The sequence below is a fragment of the Sus scrofa genome, chromosome Y (assembly GCF_000003025.6).
Source record: "Sus scrofa isolate TJ Tabasco breed Duroc chromosome Y, Sscrofa11.1, whole genome shotgun sequence".
In the NCBI taxonomy this organism is placed as follows: domain Eukaryota; kingdom Metazoa; phylum Chordata; class Mammalia; order Artiodactyla; family Suidae; genus Sus; species Sus scrofa.
The window spans coordinates 22,764,985-22,779,790 of NC_010462.3; the positions used below are offsets into that span (position 1 = coordinate 22,764,985).

Consider the following 14,806-nt stretch of genomic DNA (forward strand, 5'->3'; position numbering starts at 1 on the left):
ATCTCTTGTCACTCCCTCCCAGCTTGCAGTGTTTCTGTATAGAAATCAGCTATTCGCCTTAGGGGGATTCCCTTATAATGGACACTTTGCTTTTCTCTTGCCTCCTTTAGAATCCTCTCTTTAACTTTGGCCATTTTTATTATATTATGTCTTGGTGTGGGTCCATTTGGGTTCAACGTGTTTGGGGACATCTGGGTTTCCTGTATCTTGAAATCAGTATCCTTTAGATTTTGAAACTTTCTGGAGATAATTACCTCAAATACATGTTCAATCCCCTTTTCTTTTTCTTCTCCTCTGGAATTCCTACTATGTGTAGATTGTCCTGCGTTATAGTATCCCATAGGTCTCTTATTGCTTTCATGTTTTTTCATTGGGTTTTGGGTCTGCTGTCCTCTTTGGGCAATTTCCTTTATTCAATGATCCATGTCACTCATTTGCTCCTCTGCACTATTCATGTTGGGCTTTACTGCCCTTAGGTCAGTTTGTTTCACTGCAAGTGAATTTTCTACCTTTGCATGGCTGCTCCTTATATTTTTAGCCCCTTTCTGAGGGAGTCCGCATTACTCTTCATATGTTCTCTTAATTCCTTCAGTATTTTCACTATCTCCCATTTGAACTCAAAATGTGTCAGATTGCAGAGGTCTGTTTCATTGTTGACTGCTTTAGGTGAATTCTCCTGTTGCTTTCACTGGGAATGTTTTCTGAGCTTCTTCACCTTGCTTGTGTATTTCATTTCATTTTCTGTAAGTTTTGAGACGCCCACATGTATTTTGACAGAGTCTGGGGGTCACTGTTGTAGTGGTGCACTTCTGGAGGGCATGCAGGCCTGGCCAGGGCATACCACTGTGGGTACGCCCTTCCTGTGGCCAGGAGGGTCTGGCTGGGGAATGCCACAGCCAGGTGGGGCTCACTGTGGTATTCTGCAGCAGTGGGGCACTTGTGAGTGTGGGCAGTCATGGCTTTTTTCTGCCATGGTGGATGAGCATGCCCCACAGCCAAGCAGGGCATTACCTGGTGATCCCTAGCAGCCATGTGCTTCCTGATGGTTGGGGTTGCTGGCTGGCTCACTCTGCCTCGGCAGGGCACTTCCCGTGGGCAGGCAGTTCTTGCTTGTGTGCAACAGCAGCAGGGCACTTCCCAAGTGAGGGCAGGTTTTTCTGGTTCACGCCACAGTGTAGGCCCCTTCCTGAGTTTGGGTGGGGCTGCCAGGTGTGCACCTCAGTGGAGGTGCATTTCCTGCCTCTGGGTGGGGCTTCCTGGGGCATGCTGTGGCAGCAGAGCACTTCCCAAGCCTGGGCAGTGATGGCCTGGTCGCTCCATGGTAGAGAGGTGTTTCCCTAGACCTGGTGTGGCTCGCTGGTGCTTGCCATGGTGGAGGTGCCCTCTGCACATGTTCTGGGCTTTCCCGGGTGCTCTGTGGCAGCAGGGAGCTTCCTGAGTGAGTGCAGGTCTGGCTGGTGCTTGCTGTGATGGAGTTGCAGTTCCTGTGGCTGGACAGGGCTCGCTGGATATGCCACATCAGCAGAGCAGTTCGCAAAGATGGTGGGGCCAGTGTGTCCCCTCTGCAGCAGTGGGGTGCTTCCCAAGGGTGGTTGGGACAGCCCCTTCCTGCTGCAGTGGTGGGGCACATCCTGATGTGGGGAAGGGCTTACAGGGTGCCCAGGGGCAGGGGGGTGCTTTGCATGGTTGGACAGGCCTGCCTGGGAATGCCATGGCAGTGGTTGGCTCTCCACAGGGGGTGGCACCCATCTGCCATGGATGACAGTTTGCTCCCGGCTGTGCCATTGTGGGGTGGATTAGTGGAGATGTGCTGGTAACGCTCTGCTCTCTATTAGCCAGTGGGCAATTGCACACACTGTGGTTCGAGGAGTCTTCTATGTTGACCCTCCCCTCCTGCTGTCCCCTCGTCAACAATGGCACCTTCTCTCTCCTGTGGGTCCAGATCCTCTGCCAGGTTCCCTCTATTTGGGCTTTCCAATCCCCAGCCATTCACATATTGCTCCCTCCACCCAAGGTAAACCGCTAATCTAATCCCTTAGGCTCTCTCCATGCCTCCCACACCAGCTTGCTCCCAGGGACTGACCTCTGGAGCCTAGGACTTGGTGCCCAGGCCTCACCTGAGCATCTCTAACTTTGGTGTCTCTGTATGTGGTTCAGATGGTCTGTGCAGCTCTCACTCTGTTTCCCAGGTCTCAGACATGCTGCTGTATTTTTCTTGGAGTCTTGAAGATCCCTCCAACTTGGCTGACCTTTCCGTTGGTTAGGCGATTTTCCAGGGTATGTGTTCCCTTTCTCCTTCAGAGCTCCCTCTCAGGAGTGCTAGTCCAGTCCTGATTCCCCTTCCCTCTCTCTCTTGGTTTCCTGTTGTCCTACCCAGTTATGTCAAGAGATTCTTACCATTTTGGGAGGTCTCAGTTCTTCTGCCAGCGTTCAGTGGCTGCTCTGTTTGAGTTGTTTTAAGTGTAGTTGTGTTTATTTGTATTGTGATGATGGAAAGGGCAAGTGTGTCCCAGTACTCTCCCACCATCTTGCCTCCCTGAAATTGCATCCTTCTGTATCTTTCTTTGTGGCCTTCCCTTCAAAGTCTACTTTGTTTGCCATGGTTAGCACAACTCCTGTTTTCCTCTCTTGTCCGTTGACATGAAATATCTTTTCCCATTCCCTCATGTCAATCTGCTTGAGGTCATTGCTCTGAAGTGAGTCATTGTAGACAGCAGCTTGTACGTTTTTGCTTTTTATTCAATCTGACACTCTGTGTCTATTGATCAGAGTATTCAGTCCATTGACATTTAAGGTAATTCTTGAGAAAGATGTATTTATTGCCACTTTCCCCGTGTTTTTCAGTTGCTGCTCTGTATCTCCTTTGTTCCCTTTCTGTTGTTTGGTTTGGGTTGGATGATTTCCATTTATTGTATGCTTGTGTACTTTTCTTTTTGTTTTTTTGTGAATGTAATGTTTGATTTTGAGTTGTGGTTTCCCTGTGTTTTAAGCATGCTAAACTTTCCCTATATCTGCTAGCTTTAGCCTCGTATTCATATAGGCTCAAACACATTTTATTTAAAAAAAGGAGTCTATATTTTCTTCCTTTCCATACCTACCTTCTATGATTTTGAAGTTCTTTATTAATATCTTCATGTGTGTCCTTTAGGTGTCCTATGAGTTTATGGTCACTATTACAGTAGGTATGTATGTAGTTATGTATTTATTAATTTATTAGTTCTGTATTCTGACTTATTTAAGCGATTACTTTCCCCTTGGGATTTCTTCCACTCTATTTCTTACTACTTATGTTATGCTATTTTATTTTATATTTTATTTTACTTTATATTTTATTTTACTTTGTATTTTATTTTTCTATATTAATTTACTTTTTGTAGGGAAGCCCTTGCATTGTTTCCTTAAGAATGGCTTTAATGTTGATGTACTCTGTTAGGTTTTGTTTGTTGAAGAAATTCTCTATTTCCCCTTCTATTTTAAATGATATTCAAAAATAAATACATACACAAAGTAATGATACATTTGCTGTGTAGAGTATTCTAGGCTGCAGATTTTTCCTTTTGGAAAGATGAGTATACATTGCCACTTTCGTCAGGCCTGCAGTGTTTCTGTGGAGAAATCCGGTGTTTAGGGAGGTCCCTTATAATTAAGGATTTGTATTTCCCTTGCTACCTTTAGAATCCTCTCTCCGTCTTCGCCTTTTGCCATTTTTATTGCAACATATCTTGGTGTGGGCATATTTGGGTTCAAAGTGTTGGGGGCCTTCTGCGATTACTGCATCTCGATATCTGTTTCCTAGAGTTTGGAAAGTTTGAGGCATAATTACTTCCAATATATTTTCAATCATCTCTTCTTTTTCTTCTCCTTCTTGAATGCCATTTATGCATAGATTGGCATGCTTTATATTATCGCATAGATCTCTTATATTGCTTTTGTGTTTTTTCATTTGTCTTTCTGTCTGCTGTCCTGATTGGGTAATTTCCATTATTCTACCTTCCAAGTCACTAATTCATTCCTCTGCACTAGTCATCCTGCTCTTTAGTGCCTTTAGCTCAGTTTGGGTCTCTGCAAATGAATTTTCTATTTTTTATTTTTGTATTTTTCCTTATATGTTGTAGTTCTCTCTAAAGTAATCTGCACTAATATTTTTATCTGCTCTTAACTCCTTGATAATCAGCCTTCATTTTTTCAGTATTTCCACTACTTCCCATTTGAACTCAATGTCTCTCAGCCTCCAAAGTTCTGTTTCCTTGTTTGCTGCTTCCCATGAATTCTCCTGTCCCTGGTCTGGGAGTTATTCCTGAGCTTCTTCACCTTGCCCATGTTTTTCTTTTTCTGTCAGTTTGGGGAAGCCAAAATAGACTTGGAGGCTTACAGCTATGCAAGGGTACCCCCTTGTATTCTTTGGGGAGTTACTATTTATTTGGGGCATGGGCATTTGCATATTTGCTGCTTCTTTCTTTGGTGTGAGCTGGCTATCATGCCAATGGTGCTGAGTGTATTTGCAGGGAGAAGGCAGCAAGGGATAGTGCTGGTTATTGACGGGATCTTAACAGCAGCAGGGACTTGCAGGAAGGTGATTCAGGTAACTCCTAGTTTCAAGTTCCAGGGAGTGATAATGAGCTTCATGCAAAATGATAAGCTACCGGAGCACTTGGTAGTGGCAGCAGTAGGGTGTGTGTATTCCCAGAGTAGTGAGAGCAAAAACAGGCAGTGTTTGGTCACAATGACCTCAGTGGTGCCCTCGGAGATGATTAGGGCCACAAGTGGTAGCAGGCCATGCCCACCTCTGGAGTCAGAGGTAACCATGGTGGTTTGCCTCACAACTGTAGATGCTGGGAAGAAGCACCCTGTCCCTCTTAGCCCACACAGGAGGTGCTGCACCTGCTGCTCCTAGTTGCAGGGCCTTGGCAAAGGACAGTTTCCAAGCATCTGGGTGCTATCTGGAGCATCTGGCAGTGACAGCTGCAGGGCCAGTATGATCCTAGGGCTGTGAGAGCAACAGTTGTTGGTGCTCAATTGCGGCACCATCTCTGTTTTCTGACCTCTTAGGTGACTTTGGTCACAGGCTGTGACCTGTGGTTTCCGAGATAAATACTTTGGTTTGACCCTGGTGCCTGTAGACTACACAAGAGGCACCACATTTCACTTATCCCCTGCTGTACTAAGCCTGCACCAGAGGTGTCTGGCTGCCTCTAGCCTGCACAAGATGAATCCAGGATGCTCTAGCCCAAGCAAGTGGCTTCTTGCCACCCATAGCCTGCAACAGAAGCAACCTGCCCTCAGAGAGCCTGTGCACATGTGAGCAGGGATATTCCTTTGGGGCACACCTCTCTTCCCCTTGCCCTCCCCAACAATAGTTCCTTGCTTTTGTAGACAAAGAGAAGTACTTTCAACTCCAAGAATCATTGTGACATGACTGCTGGTAGGACTGAAAACAATTTTTCTGAATGTGGCTCCAGAAATGTAGTAAAACAGAAACATGAAGTTGCCAAGTCAGACAGATTCTACATCTTCAAGGGATTTGTTAACCATGCTAAGGTTTGGCATTAAAGACCAGCATAAGTGTTTTAGCCTCTCTTTGTGGAAAGCAAGAAAGCAACCTATAAGTGTGCACAAGGAAATATAAAGGGGAGGAAATAAAGGCACACATAACCTGGAGAGTTTGAGGATTTTAAAGCAATAATGACACCCCCTCTTTTTTTTTTTGGTAAATATTTCACTTCAAAACTACCACCATATGCTGATGGTGATGCAATTGCTGATTATGTCATGTGGTCATGTTATTGCAGTTATGGTGATCTTATGGTCACGGGTCCTGGGGAAGCTAAAATATGCTATAGTTTGGAGTATGAAAGGTATTTTTTAAATTACTCTTACCTTTTTTTTGTCTTTATAGGGCCATACATTTGGCATATGGAGGATCCCAGGCTAGGGGTCAAACCAGAGCTGTGTCTTCTGGCCTAAAACAGCCATAGCAATGCTGGACCTGAGCAACATCTGCACTTTGATCACAGCTCATGGCAACTCTGGGACTTTAAAACCCCCTGAGTGAGGCCATGGTTTGAAGCCACTTCCTCATCAACACTGGTTTGGTTTGTTAACCTCTTAGCCATGATGGGAACTCTGTGAAATGTATTTATTTATTTATTTTTGTAATGAAGACAATCTTGTCAAGGAATATCCAAGTACCCTTTGAAATAACAGAGTATAATGCAGCTGAGAAAATGCTGCATAAATAATATGTATTTTCCCTTTCAAAATTGAACTTCATCTGCCCCTCTTTCCCTACCATCTTAATTTAGGCATCCATTCAATACAACCTGGACTATTTCAGAAATCACTTAACTCCCACTGTCTTTTTCCTTCGTTGCATTTTCTTTTTTGGAACAGTCATCAGCAAGGAGGGATGTCGAATATTCCTATCTCACTACCAAAATTTTCAATTATGGAAAAACTACAAAATAATCTGGCATTGAAAACCACTAAAAAGACAAAAGGACAACTTACAATGGGAGAAAATTGTTTCTGACCATGCAACTGAAAAGGGATTAATCTCTAAAATATACAAACACCTTATACAATTCAACCACAAAAAAAAGACAACAACCCAATGGAAAAGGGGGCAAAAGACCTGCACAGACATTTCACCAAAGAAAATATGCAGATAGTCAGAAAGCACATACAAATTTATAGACATGGCTGTTTCTTATGGAAATGCAAATACAAACTACTATTAGGTACCTTTCCCACCCATCAGAATGGCCATCATTAACAAGTCCACACATAAAAAAAATGCTGGAGAGCGTGTGGAGAAAAGGAAACACTCCTATGTGGGTGGAAGGAATGTCACTTGTTACAACCATTATGGAAACTACTGTGGAAATACTTCAGAAAATGAAATATAGAACTAGCATTTCACCCAGAAATCCCACTTTTGGGCATACAGTTGGAAGAAACTTCCCTTGAAAAAGACACATGCACATGTATGTCCATTGCGTCACTGTCCACAAGAGTCAAGACATGGAAATGACCTAAATTTCCACTGAGGAGATGGGATTAAGACGTGTGTGTGTATATATACACAATGGAACCCCTACTCAGCCATAGAAATGAACAAAGTAATGCCACTTGCAGCAACATGGCTGGAACTAGAGACTCTCATGCTAAGTGAAGTTAGTCAGAAAGAGGAAGGCAAGTACAATAGGACATCACTTACGTGTGGAATGTAACCTATGGGACAAGTGGAACTTTCCACCTGAACAAAACTCATGGACTTGGACAACAGTGTTTGGGTTGCCAAAGGGGAGGGGGCAGGATTGTGATGGACTGGAAATCGGGGGTTAGAAAACGTGCAAAGTATTGCATGTGGAGTGGGTATGCAATGAGAACATGCTGTATATCAATGGGAAATACATCTAGCCACTTTTGAGGGAGCACAACGGAGGGCAATATGAAAAAAAGGTTACGTACGTGTATGGGTGTGGGTCTTGGGTGGTTGGGGGGGGTGTGTGCCTGGGTCATTTGCTCGACAGTAGAAACTTGACAGAACATGGGAAACAAGCTATGATAGAAAAAATAAACATCATTTAAAAAAAGAAATACAGCATCCTCTTACTCTTAATTGTTTCATAAATAAAGAAATGGCAACTATGAAGATGAACATATATGTCTATTTTTGAAATAAAGGAATTGCAGGAAATTGTTGACACTTGCAAGCCTAAATTTTCATCTTCACTATCCTGCAGAATCTATAGAACGTTGATAGGTCAAAATTAGGATGGTGTTCAAATAATGAAGAGGATGGAGGTGTTGGCCTTGAGAGAGAGGCAGCAGAGGTATCAGTGGCCATTGGCATTGGGAACCACGGATGGTTGGCTGGTTGAGGGTTAGACAAAGGGCCCTCTCTTGGTGATATATTCTGATATCTGGTTGGAAAAGGGGATGGCTTCACCGTCATCCCAAAATAACCACTCGGGAAGGGAGAAATACAGCGGTACTGAGACATGGAAGTGGTAGTTGTAATGAAATTCACAATGTGGCCACTTGCTGGAGAGTAGCTGCTTTGTGAGTGCATATGAAACGTGGTCAACTGTTTTAAAATAGCATGTTGAGCCACGAGAGTTTGTGCTGTGGTCTGGCTGTTGCTGATGATGTAGAAGAAACGTCATTTCTAATTGGGGTAGTTGTATTAGAAATTCTCTGGCTGGTAGAAGGCCTTCTTACGAAAGGCACATTTAAACTTGTGGAGGTTGAAAATGCATTCTCTCCACGAGTTTCTGCATCAAAATCAGAATTATGATTATCGGCATTATGCCCTGTTCCAGAGTACTTCTTGCTGCAACCTTGAAGTAGAGAAGCCGATACTGGAGAAGCATTTTTAATCCTGACTCTTCTTTTCATCCTTTACCAACAGTTGAGGACAGCCTCGTTTAAAGTTTGGATTATGGTAGACCTGCAGCTAAAACCAAGGAGAAATTTATTTACTGACATTTGAAACAAAGACACGAGGAGACAAAAACCATAATATCTGACTCTTTTCATCATATGGAGTTAATATCCTGAAATCATACATGTCCATTACTAATATTTTCAAAAATGTTCTTAGTGGGCACAGCCAACAATTGTCCTCAAGTAAAAATTCCAGGTGTATTTGCAGTAATAGTATTAGGTTCAGTGGCTTGTATTTTTTTTTTTTTTTTTGTATTTTTGCTATTTCTTTGGGCCGCTCCTGTGGCATATGGAGGTCCCCAGGCTAGGGGTTGAATCGGAGCTGTAGCCACTGGCCTACACCAGAGCCACAGCAACGTGGGATCTGAGCCTCATCTGCAACCTATGCCACAGCTCACGGCAATGCTGAATCGTTAACCCACTGAGCAAGAGCAGGGACCGAACCCGCAACCTCATGTTTCCTAGTCAGATTCGTTAACCACTGCACCACGACGGGAATTCCATGGCTTGTATTTTTTGAGGTTCGTTGACAAGGCTCAAGGTGGCAGGGACAATGGCTTATCATCCCAAATACTTTATGACCAAGCGGTCCTCAATTTAAAAATGTAACATGGAGTTCCCGTCGTGGCACAGTGCTTAACGAATCTGACTTGGAACCATGGGGTTGCGGGTTTGATCCCTGGCCTGGCTCAGTGGGTTAAGGATCTGGTGTTGCCGTGAGCTGTGAGATAGTTTGCAGAAGTGGCTCAGATCCCACATTGCTGTGTCTCTGGCATAGGATGGTGGCTATAACTCCAATTCAACCCCTAGCCTGGGAACCACCATATGCCATGGGAGCAGCCCAAGAAATGGCAAACAGACAAAGAATAATCATCATAACAAAAATGTAGCAGTACTTCATCCCATTTTCAAGGTCTAGTTTGACCCTGTATGAACATATTTGCAGATGCCCAAAAGAAAATCTTATACATTCCCTCTGTAAGTGGTAACTGGAAATTCCTTAATACCAGGTTCCAAGCAGAGACGTCATTTTCTTCTTCCAGAAAGTCAGCTAGTGAGGCAGATCTTTGAAAATTCTGTTGCAATTTATTAAACCCATAAAGATTAAGCTGTCGAACTAAGCTTTTCATACTCTCAGTTTCAAAAATTCTGAAGGGAGCCTTTCTCTCCAGAACTTCTTTCTTGAAGCGTTCTTCATTAATTACGATCGAGGTTCCATTTTCATCCCACCAAATGGACTTAAATCGATCACTTTCAACAATTTTCCAAAGTTTTCTGGGAAAGGGCAGAGGAAGAAAATCATTGTCTTCATCTGGTTCAGAGGCACACAATGTGCGACATGGCTTTGTTTATCAGGGAGCCTTCAGACAAAGCCCGAAAAGCTTTTTCTTCAATCTGAGACCTCAAGTCCAAGTCCCCAGTGATTGAGTTATCACACAATGGAGATGTAATGGAGGATTCTGAACCAGTTGGTGCATCTTTAGGAGACACATGTTGAAGTCCTGAAGGAGCATGTGCCATCTCAGATAAATTTTTCTTCAGCACCTTTCTCAACAGCATGCTTTTTGAACTCTGCATTTTTAAGTGCTGCTTTGGTAAGCCCACAGAGGTAAACTATCCAATGCATCACAATGGTTGCTAACCTAAGTAGCTGTGACATCACAAGATGACAGGTCTCCTAGCAATCTGAGCATAACCTTCAGCTAGTGTTTATTTTCCTATGAAATTGGGTCAGTTAACATAAAATATGAGCTCCTTACATAAACAGTAACCTCCCCCCCAAAAAAAATGCGATCATCAAAATCCCACTCCAATGGAATCTTTTTAATAAATAAGAAAACCCACCACATTAATAAATCCATTTCCTCCCTGAAGTAAATGTAAGTTCCCTATTCTACACATACACATTTGGTGCCCGTTGTATAACGCCTGGAAAATGGGACCAAAAAAAAAAAAAAACAGTAAAGTGAAACAAACCATATGTGTCACTTCACAGTTTATAACTAGAATCTATGCCGCATCTGTATTCAGAAAAATCATAGCCAGGAGTTCCCTGGCAGCTAGCTTGTTAAGAATCTCTTGTTGTCACCGCTGTGATCTGGGTTCAATCCCCGGCCTGGGAAATTCTGCATGCCCCAGGTTCAGTCCATAAAATAAAAATAAAAAAAAAGAAATAAAGGAAATAAACACACACACACACAAACACAACCTTTATCACTAAGCAAGACACAGAAGGTCCCTGGGAACCAAGCAAAATATCAATAGCCATAGAGATATAGAAAGATTGATAGATGCTGGGGTTGAGAGAGGAAATTTTGGGAAGCACCATCCAAAGGGATATGAGATTTCCTTGTGGATTGAGGCCAATATTTCACAACTGGAGAAGTGATGGGTGTACAACATTCTGAAGATAATATAAGCCATTGCATTGAATACGTTAAAGTTCATACACAATGTTTTCACATTGTTAAAAACTGACAGTGATTTGTTATCACTGATTTTAGCACATGGAGTTTTCTGTGAATCCTACGTAAGTAGTCTGTGTGTTAAACAATATTCCTAATGTTTTCTCATTACGATGGCTGAGAGAGGAATTCACAAGGCCAATTGGTATTCACTAGGGCATCAGAAAGTGAGGGGCTGAGCTCTAGATGGCATCATCCTTGACTGCAAGGAGGTGTTAGGCTTACAAAGCATCTGTGGTGGGAATCCGTGGTTGAAGTCTATGCTGGGAACTGGTTGCAGGGACAATGAAGAAGGAGGGGAAGGTCAAAGGATGTGTAACGGCTCGAGTCCCATGATGTAGAGCAGTTACTCCCTGGAAGAGGTTAAGCTCTGCAGGCAGTTGTTTCCCACAGGTCATTGTTTCTTGCTGCCCAACTTGAGCATCCACATACTGGGAGGGGGTGTCCACAGCAAGTCTCTCAGGTGAACTGCAGTAGTTGGGGTGTATGGGGGTCTGTCTCCATCCTCCTGGAAACCTGTCATTCAAGCCTTCCATTATATGGGATAGGGGTGACCATCTACTCTTCTCTATCTGCTTCCTGCTGGCCTGGGGTGACAAGTACTGGGTGGATGGACATGGTACAGGCTACCAAAGAGGATGGGAAGTAAAGAGAAATGAGTTTAAATAGGAGTTTAGGATGTAGGTTGATACCAGTATTGTTGAAGGAGGGCTTCCGCTTTATCTGAGGAGGTTTTAACACTTGGTGTGGCATTAACACATAAATCACAGGAGCTGTTGGTCATAACACATGTTGTCTCCTTTCTGTTGCTGTATGAGGAGACCTTGAAAATGTAAGGTTGCCGCTGCCAGCTGATGCTGCTTTGAGAAGCGTCGGTGGCATCATATCTGACAGGGCACATAAACCCTAAGATCTTAACCAGGCAAGGCTTGCCTAAAATTACTCCTGAAATATTTCCTCGTCTTCCTTGGATGTCTGGCCCACAGCTAGTCCATTCTGCCTTTTCTCCCTATTGGCCCATGCAGATGCCATGGTTAACGATCTCCGTATTTCTAGATGAGAGAAGAGGCAAGAATTTGGGGCCATAGAAATGCTCACCTGAAATCGAACTGTCTGAAGGCGTGTGCCTCACTCCTGGTCTCCTCCCTGAGCTCTGCTCAGCAGGTGCTGCAGGGAAACAGCTGCTGTGGCTCAAGTTTTACTCCATGGAGAGCCTGAAGGCAAGTGCTATACTTGAGGTCACAGTTGGCCATAATCCCCCATGGTCATACATTTGCCCATAGTTTTGAGAGGCATTTCATGACCATTTCATCCCACGGTGCTAGGAATGAACATTCCTCCTTCTGGCTAAGAGTTCACAGATAGGCCACTCAATGTGCTAAAACTGGACAAGGCCATGTTAGAAGTAGCCCAAAGTCTCTGGACCACCTGTCTTGCTAGTCTATTATGGTCCAGGAAAATATTCCCTCTTGTTGCATTTTCCCATACCTAGAGGTCACCGATCTCATATGGAACTGTCTATCATTTTCAGTGATTCAGTCATCACACATTGGAAATGCAGGAAATAGCAATTTGGTGAAAACGGTGAAAAAAAATAACACAGAGACACTCATACTGAGTGAAGAAAGTCAGAGAGTGAAAGACAAATACCATATGATATCACTGATATCTGCAAGCTACTATACAGCAGAAATGAAGCTTTCCACATAAAAGAAAAACATGGACTTTGAGAATAGATGTATGATTCAAGGGGGTGCAGGAGGCAGAAGGGAGGGAGTGAGAGTGAGTGGGAGCTTTGGGTTAATTGATGCAGACTATTGCCTTTGGAATGGATGAGCAGTGAGATCCTGCAGTGTAGCACTGGGAGCTAAGTCTATTTGCTTATGATGGAGCATGACAATGTGAGAAAATAGGGTATACGTGTGTGTATAACTAGCTCACAATGCTGTATAGTAGAAAATATAATGTTGTATTGGGGAAATAAAATAAACATAAAACCTCTTTGGATAAGGAGTCAAAAAATAATATAAGATATTTGTGGTCCATTAAAATATTATATAGAAAGAAGAATTGGTAATGTCATAAGTAAAAATTGAAAAGCTTCACCCAGAACAGACCAGTATTACCCTGTTGAGGTGGATTGGTCTGTCTCTTACCTTTAAAGGAAGTTTTATACTGGTTTGCCCAGTGTTCTTACCCTGTTTTTCCCTAGATGGTTTAAGTGTTCCCAATACAAGGAATCTTAATATTTAGATTAGTATAGATTTAATAATATAATTAACAAATTAAATTAGAAGTTATGTCAATTGGCTAAAGTTTCAATTCTTATTTACTGAGCTTTATTAGCATTAGATGAAATCATATTTCTGCCCTTGTGAGGGCAGGTATTATATTGCCAGGTGAGGTGATCCCACCAAGGATCATAAATAATAAGAGCCTTGGAGGGGAGAAACCCATCAATTTAAATCAGTAGGAAAACAAACAACAACATGGGTCAGGTGTGGCAATCTTTGGATAGTGGTATACTTCTGATGGTGTTTTCATTTTGTCCAGCCCTGGGTGTTTTGTTATTAGGGCCTTGTTATAAGGTGACTTTGAAGTCAGTAGTTCTCTCTGTAGACCAATGCAATGTAGAGGCCCTTCCTAAGTGAGAAATATCAATTTCAGAGTTATTTTATTCACATTATTAGTGCATATGTGGCTTAAGAATTCTTGATAAGGGAACTTTCATCTAGCCTGGAGACAACCCTTTAAATGATACTTTTCCAGAGTGTCTAGCCCCCTGGTTATCATGGGGCATCTGATATTCTCCCAGAGGCAGATTACAGCAATCAGTTTCCCAAGCTTAGAATATTTTCTGATTAATCCAGTTAAACTTTGAAATATTGTCACATAGCATCAAAGAACTCTTTGGGAAGTTAATTTTAGAAAGTGAACCCTAACCTCAAAACACAGAACTAGAATATGAATCACAAGGTTTTGCTCTAAACTGATCTTCATTTTTCAGCAAATATGGTCGCTTTAGAATTATAGAAGTTATACCCCAAAATGGGAAACATATTTTCTAAGTATTTCTTCTTCATTATTGGGTTTGCCTAGGAGCCAGGAAGAACCAAGTCACCTCTTGTATTTCCCATAGTCCTGGCTCTTTAATTCATAGGTATTGTTTACCTTTTTTTAATCTTTTTGCCTTTTCTAGGGCTGTTCCCATGGCATATGGTGGTTCTCAGGCTAGGGGTCTAATTGGAGCTATAGCCACCAACGTATGCCAGAGCCACAGCAATATGGGGTCTGAGCTGCATCTGCAACCTACACCATAGCTCAAAGCAATGCCAGATTCTCAACCCACTGAGCAAGGCCAGGTATGTGCAACCTCATGGTTCCTAGTCAGATTCATTAACCACTGCTCCACAATGGGAACTCCTATTGTTTACCTATATTAACTTCCCTGATATTGGGGCAGACTGTTAGCATGCACACAAGGGCATTGGGATGGCAAGTCTGACCATGAGGGGTTAATTTTTGCACCATAATCCTATTGATTTTGTTCATACATTTCATTGCACAAATTGTCCTCTCTAATTTACACTTCAGAGGTTTGCAAAAAAATAGTATATATATTTATATTTATACACATAAACACACAGAGGAGAAAAATTAAAACACCTGGTCAAATAGAATCATACTTTATTATTTAACATTACTTACTCATTCAGCCAAAGTAACAAAGGATTTCAAAAGCAAATACAAATTAAAGACCAGTAAATTCATGTAACCTGTTAGCAAAAGTTAAGGTTAGGAAAGTTAGTAAAACCTACTTTTAACAGAGAGACAGAAACCAAATTCAAGTTTTGCACTAGCTTACCTTTAAAATTAGTTTACTTCATTGCCTT

General features: G+C 42.5%; 1 pseudogene; it reads right to left on the reverse strand.

Annotated features, from left to right (window-relative positions):
* LOC110257961 lies at nt 7,718-9,969 on the reverse strand (annotated as a pseudogene).